Raw genomic sequence first — 5,056 nt, 5'->3', positions numbered from 1 at the left:
TAACAGACGCTTTCTTTCGAATTTTCTTCATATGTCCCAAATTAAGACCAATACTAATGGGGACATGGTCACTACCCCACGCCTCTAATTCCGCCTGCCATTGTGGTGCACCAGGGCCCTTCCACCACGTCAAGTCTGGTGAGCGTGTTTGTGTTGCAGGTAGTGTTGCGACTCCTGGAAGTACAGTAATGCTGTACTTTCCTACTTTGCTCTCCGACTCCTCAGTGCCTCCTCGACAAGCGCTTTCCGATTATGATGATGATGATGGTGTGGCTATCCCATTACATCGAGAGTTATTCATAGCCTCAGTCGCCTTGGGAGGTTAGACACTACAGAGCAAACAAAACATTTAAAACTGGTGCGTGGAGGGGGGGGGGGGGGGGGAGGGTGGGGGGCAATGTGAATTCCCGCAGCGCCACCCGTTGCCAGCGCAGCTAATCTAGCGCGTCTGGCGGTGCATGCCCCGTACCGATAGTAACTGGCATGCGCGTGGCTTAGCAACGGGAAGGCCTCCTATAACATACCACATATAGATTTTGCTGCAAATGAGAAAGGATGCGTGAGATCTCCACCAGTCACATCCGATTTCGGCAGACCAGTCTCTCATCTAAAGCTGCGTCGTTTGTCCAACCAATCCAGCAACTCAGAACTTTCGAGCCACGAATAAACTTGCCATCGGGCATCTAGAAAGTGCACTAAGGTGCTTGGTAGGTTGCGGCATCTAAACAATTGAGTGAATTTTAGCTTAGGCATTGGATAGGATTCGCGCAAGGATCATACCTTTAAGTTCGGCTCCTGTCTTTTTGCCGGTATACTTCTAAGAGTGGCGGTTGATGTGATTGAAGAGTTCCCACAGGGCTTAATGCATAGCATGATGGCAGGGCTGGAAAGCAGAACTACAATATGCTATCTGGTAATCGAGGTAACCATTATTGAATCAAGCCCTATGCGAGCTTTTTCATCAAAACGGTGTGTCTTTTCTGTGAATTTTTTTTTACAGCCAGGAAAACATGTCCGCATAGAAAAGCGATGGCCGCTGCGGCTGCACAATATTACATACTGTAGGTATATAATGGCACATATAATGCATATGCATTCCGTATACTCACCATAGCCTCCTTGGTTGAGAAGCCGAAAGAAAATTAAAGGTAACTCAGCGATGACTTCCGTCGCAGGCACGTGAAGCCGCAGCTTCATCTGATGAAAGTGCGGTAAAGACAATTAATAGTGATAACCTATAAGGCAGCAACCACAGGCTTGTACGCCTTCACGAAATCATTGTGGGTGATCCAACTACTGCATAACAGATAGAGGGAGCCGATCTCCTGGAGTGAGACAGAAACATCATTGCAGATAGGACATTTATTTAATTTCTCTTGCGACGACACCGCATACACAAGTGCTGCTTCGCACACGTGACCTCGTAAGCTTGCTTTTTATGTACAAACAACGTGATCTCCGGAGCACGAGTGTGCGGAGGTGGGCCTTAACGCGACGCCGCAGATCTCTTGTTCGATTTGAGACCAGTGAGTATTTTAAATGATCGGCACACGACACTACAATCGCGCCTAAATTAAAGCATCGTGGCTTGTAATTAGAGAGAATAGACACGTCACTCTTGGTTTAGACGAATCACCGTTTCGTTCTAGCTCTCTCAAGTGGTACTCATGGAGCTCATAATTACTGTCTGTAAACGTGAACCAAGTCCGAAACAGGACAGCTACTAAAACCCCATTTCGCCAAAATCATGGACATATGTCATGGTCGACATCCTTCTTCGAATTGACTTTTAACTACACACGTTTTCTGTCGTGAGGAAAACATCATGCCTTTTGATTACCATAATGCATTAATTACTTCACGAGAAAACTTCAAGAAAATATTAAGTTTAAAATGCAAAAGTACAACATATCCAGGGAAATTTCAGCTTTATTATATGATAATTTGTTGTCAGGCAAACACTCTTATCCGTCCAGTTTATGTATTTTCTCTTAAAAACTAGCCATCCTTTTCAACTTCTCATTTGCTCAAGAAATATAAATACATCAGCCGACACAAGTCCTCTTCTTTGGGGTAACGTGATTGAATGGGTAATAACCGTAAATGCTGCTGCACATGACAATACATTAGTGTTATTTATGGCCCCGGGGCGATAAAAGGCGCGACACGTATTTTATTTTATTTTTTTTTTCAGGCAGTGTGCGTTAAAGTGAACGTTACCTCGGTAAACTGCGAGTTCCAAAGTTTAACATGAGAGTGGTCCAGTTGTCACTCTCAAGTACAAGAGCTTTCGCAAAGGAGTGAACTAGCCAGCCGCACATATTAAGGAAATCCTAAATGTGCCTTAGTTTGGTGCACGTAGCTCATCAAGTTTTTTTTTCTTTATTGCGACACAATGAACTTCATAGTTCTACCTGCCATCATGACAATGTATGACGATTGTGAGTGAAGCAAAATGTACAATAAATAGTGAACAAATGAATGCATCATGACGCAAACGAACAAACGCCTGTCAAGTAGGAACACAAGGCTAAGTAGTGGAGGCATAAAAATTAGACGCGTGAGAAAGAGCCAAGGTGCTTAGCTCTTTTCATCAATCACAAGACAAGAATAAACATGCCAAAAAGAACAGTCACATTATTTAAAGCTGTCCAAAAACACGAACACATATATAATTTACCTGAAGACTCAAGCCAATCTGAAATCTTTACACATGTAAAAATGCATTGCAGTGCCCTGTGGAAAACTTAAAAATATTGGCCCGACTAGATTTTGGCTAGAGAAATGTACACGGTGTAAATACAGAAATACACCAAATACAAATATTAAATCAGCGACCGCGGACAGCACAGAAAGAAGAGTCAAAAACTTCTTGACTGCCCCTAATGCGCACCTTTAAAACCACTATCTTTTTTTCATTCTAAAAGACGTACACAATCATGTTGGCAGCACAAACAAACCATTAACAAGAACTAAAAACAACCTGTGGACTAGAATGTACTACGACCCGAAGGCCGCCAGCTTACCCGTACGCAGCCGACGCATCATCCAGTGCAAAATATATGTCCTACAAGAGACTATGTAAAGTAGCGCGGTCGGCGCCATGGGCTGGTGCAATCATGAGGTTGAAGTACCCAGACACATTACAGTAGCGTCCTCCAACAATGTAAGTCTACGCTTTTTATTTCTTTCTCTGCCCCGTCTTGTAAATAATGCTGTCCTGCATAGCTTTGTCCTCCTGTCGAAACTATGTGGAAACTTTACAAACTTCTTTGTTTGTTATAGCGTTTATTTCTGTTTGTGGCCTTCGTGAGGGAAGCTTCAGATTTCTTCTGCATGTCTTACTATTCAACTTATTTCGTTTGCAGTGAGGACATGCACTGCCAGGAAACGGAAAGCGGATGACTCTTGTTCCAATTTACCAACTGTGAAGATCAAGCATCTTTCTTGCATTTTCTGCCCTTATATTCCACGTTTTTAAAAACCGATGTACAACATGCAGCAATGATTAAAGTCATTTTAACTTAGGACCAGATGACAAGCGGTCGCAAGAGAGGAACAAAATTTAATCTGTCAGCTTGCTTAGTTTCTTCGGGAAAAAGTTTAAAATTGCTCTTATTAAAAACTATATTCAAGCCGCCTGGGTGCGAATTTTATTTCAATGCAAAGGTTAAAGAAAACGAAAGAGCGCCGACCACCAGCTTGAACACAACCTGTGTTGGAACACAACCTGTGTTGGAACACAACCTGTGTTGGTGACTTCGCGATGACTTCCTGCATTCAGTCAAAATCGGTTTCTATTCGCGCTTATATGTTTATCAGCTCAGTCTACATAGATGCTTTCCGTGGTATTTATAGCAGAACTGAATAAAGAATTTTGTTTTTTATACTTCTCTTTTATCCTTCCTTGCTGTTATCACCTTGCTTCCTTCCAGATAGCCAGCAAACACTATCCCTCCAGCGATGGTTCCTAAGGATTTATGTATTTAGATTTCAGTTTCTTTTGATCGTGTTTTAACAGTTGTAAATATCTAGGATGGCCTTCAAGAAGTAATATGTACTTATCAAGAAATATTACCTGTATGTATTTTCCTTCCAAATTTTTCATACGCAACGCAATGCAGAAATGCAGAAATGCTTCTCTCTAGAGAGGAAACTTCGCGCACTGAGTTCGTTACGGTTATGACACAACCTTGGCAAAATTTGGTTTCTGAAACGCTTCTGCGAACAAAAATTATCCTGATGTATTTTCTTGACGCGGCAATACTTTAACTCAAAACCTGCTAGTAGTTTGCAGACGCTGGAGGCAGGACTGAACGCAAAGAGTGCCAACAAAGCCAAGGGTTTCGTCGCATCTTGGCGCGTTTCGAATAATTACCTGATTTTCGATAACTAATTAGACTTGAAAATTTTACAACGCCCACGGCTAAAAAGCGGATAAAAACGGACAACTTAAATAAAACAGCAGCTCTGAGGTTGACGCATCTGAAAAACCTCCCGCATCATCACAATATAAACAGCCTTCTAAAAACTGAAACATTATACGAATCGCAGAAGACCGACCAAAAACGGTTGAAATTACTTGTTAACGCAAAATGGTTATAAAATGGGCGATCGAGCATACTTCCAGCACTCAAGAGCTCAAAGACTAGACTGACAAAAAGCCTTCTGGCCGCGCCTTCTATAACGCTTAGAGCAAGACATTTTCATACCTATGGGACATTGAAAAAATTCTAGGTAAAACTCGTTAACTGCTGTCTCAAGAAAGATTTTCTATGCATCAAATTTTAAACTAACGTCAGTGAAGTTTATGAAGCCAAACGAAAGCTCCCAAGAAGAGTTCACTTAATATTGGTATCTGAAATATCAGGAACGAAAATAACAGCGCTCAGAACGTTTATATAAGTTTTTTTTTTTTTTTTTGTAATGCCCAAGTAGCTTAATTTCACCCTGCAACGAAGTGAAATAACGAAGAGGTAGTCATTACATCGGAGCTCAAGCGAGTACTAATACCCATCAGAAGTAAGAGCGTTGCTTGCTTAATTCCCCAGAGCAT

The 5,056-nt window shown here is 41.9% G+C and overlaps 1 protein-coding gene across 1 annotated transcript in view; it reads right to left on the bottom strand.

Annotated features, from left to right (window-relative positions):
• Positions 1-1,354: 1,354 nt before the first annotated feature.
• The window catches only part of LOC146198938 (kin of IRRE-like protein 3), a 25,401-nt gene continuing 21,699 nt past the window's right edge, over positions 1,355-5,056 (bottom strand). Inside the window, exon 6 of the mRNA XM_084592005.1 lies at positions 1,355-5,056. This exon is cut by the window's right edge and continues 2,395 nt beyond it. The gene's annotated coding sequence lies outside the window, so the exon portion shown is untranslated.

Source organism: Amblyomma maculatum, chromosome 2 (assembly GCF_055883805.1).
Source record: "Amblyomma maculatum isolate TAMU_Amacu chromosome 2, ASM5588380v1, whole genome shotgun sequence".
Taxonomy (NCBI): Eukaryota; Metazoa; Arthropoda; class Arachnida; order Ixodida; family Ixodidae; genus Amblyomma; species Amblyomma maculatum.
The sequence above is the reverse complement of the archived record's forward strand: the minus strand, read 5'-3'. Positions and strand labels throughout refer to the sequence as shown.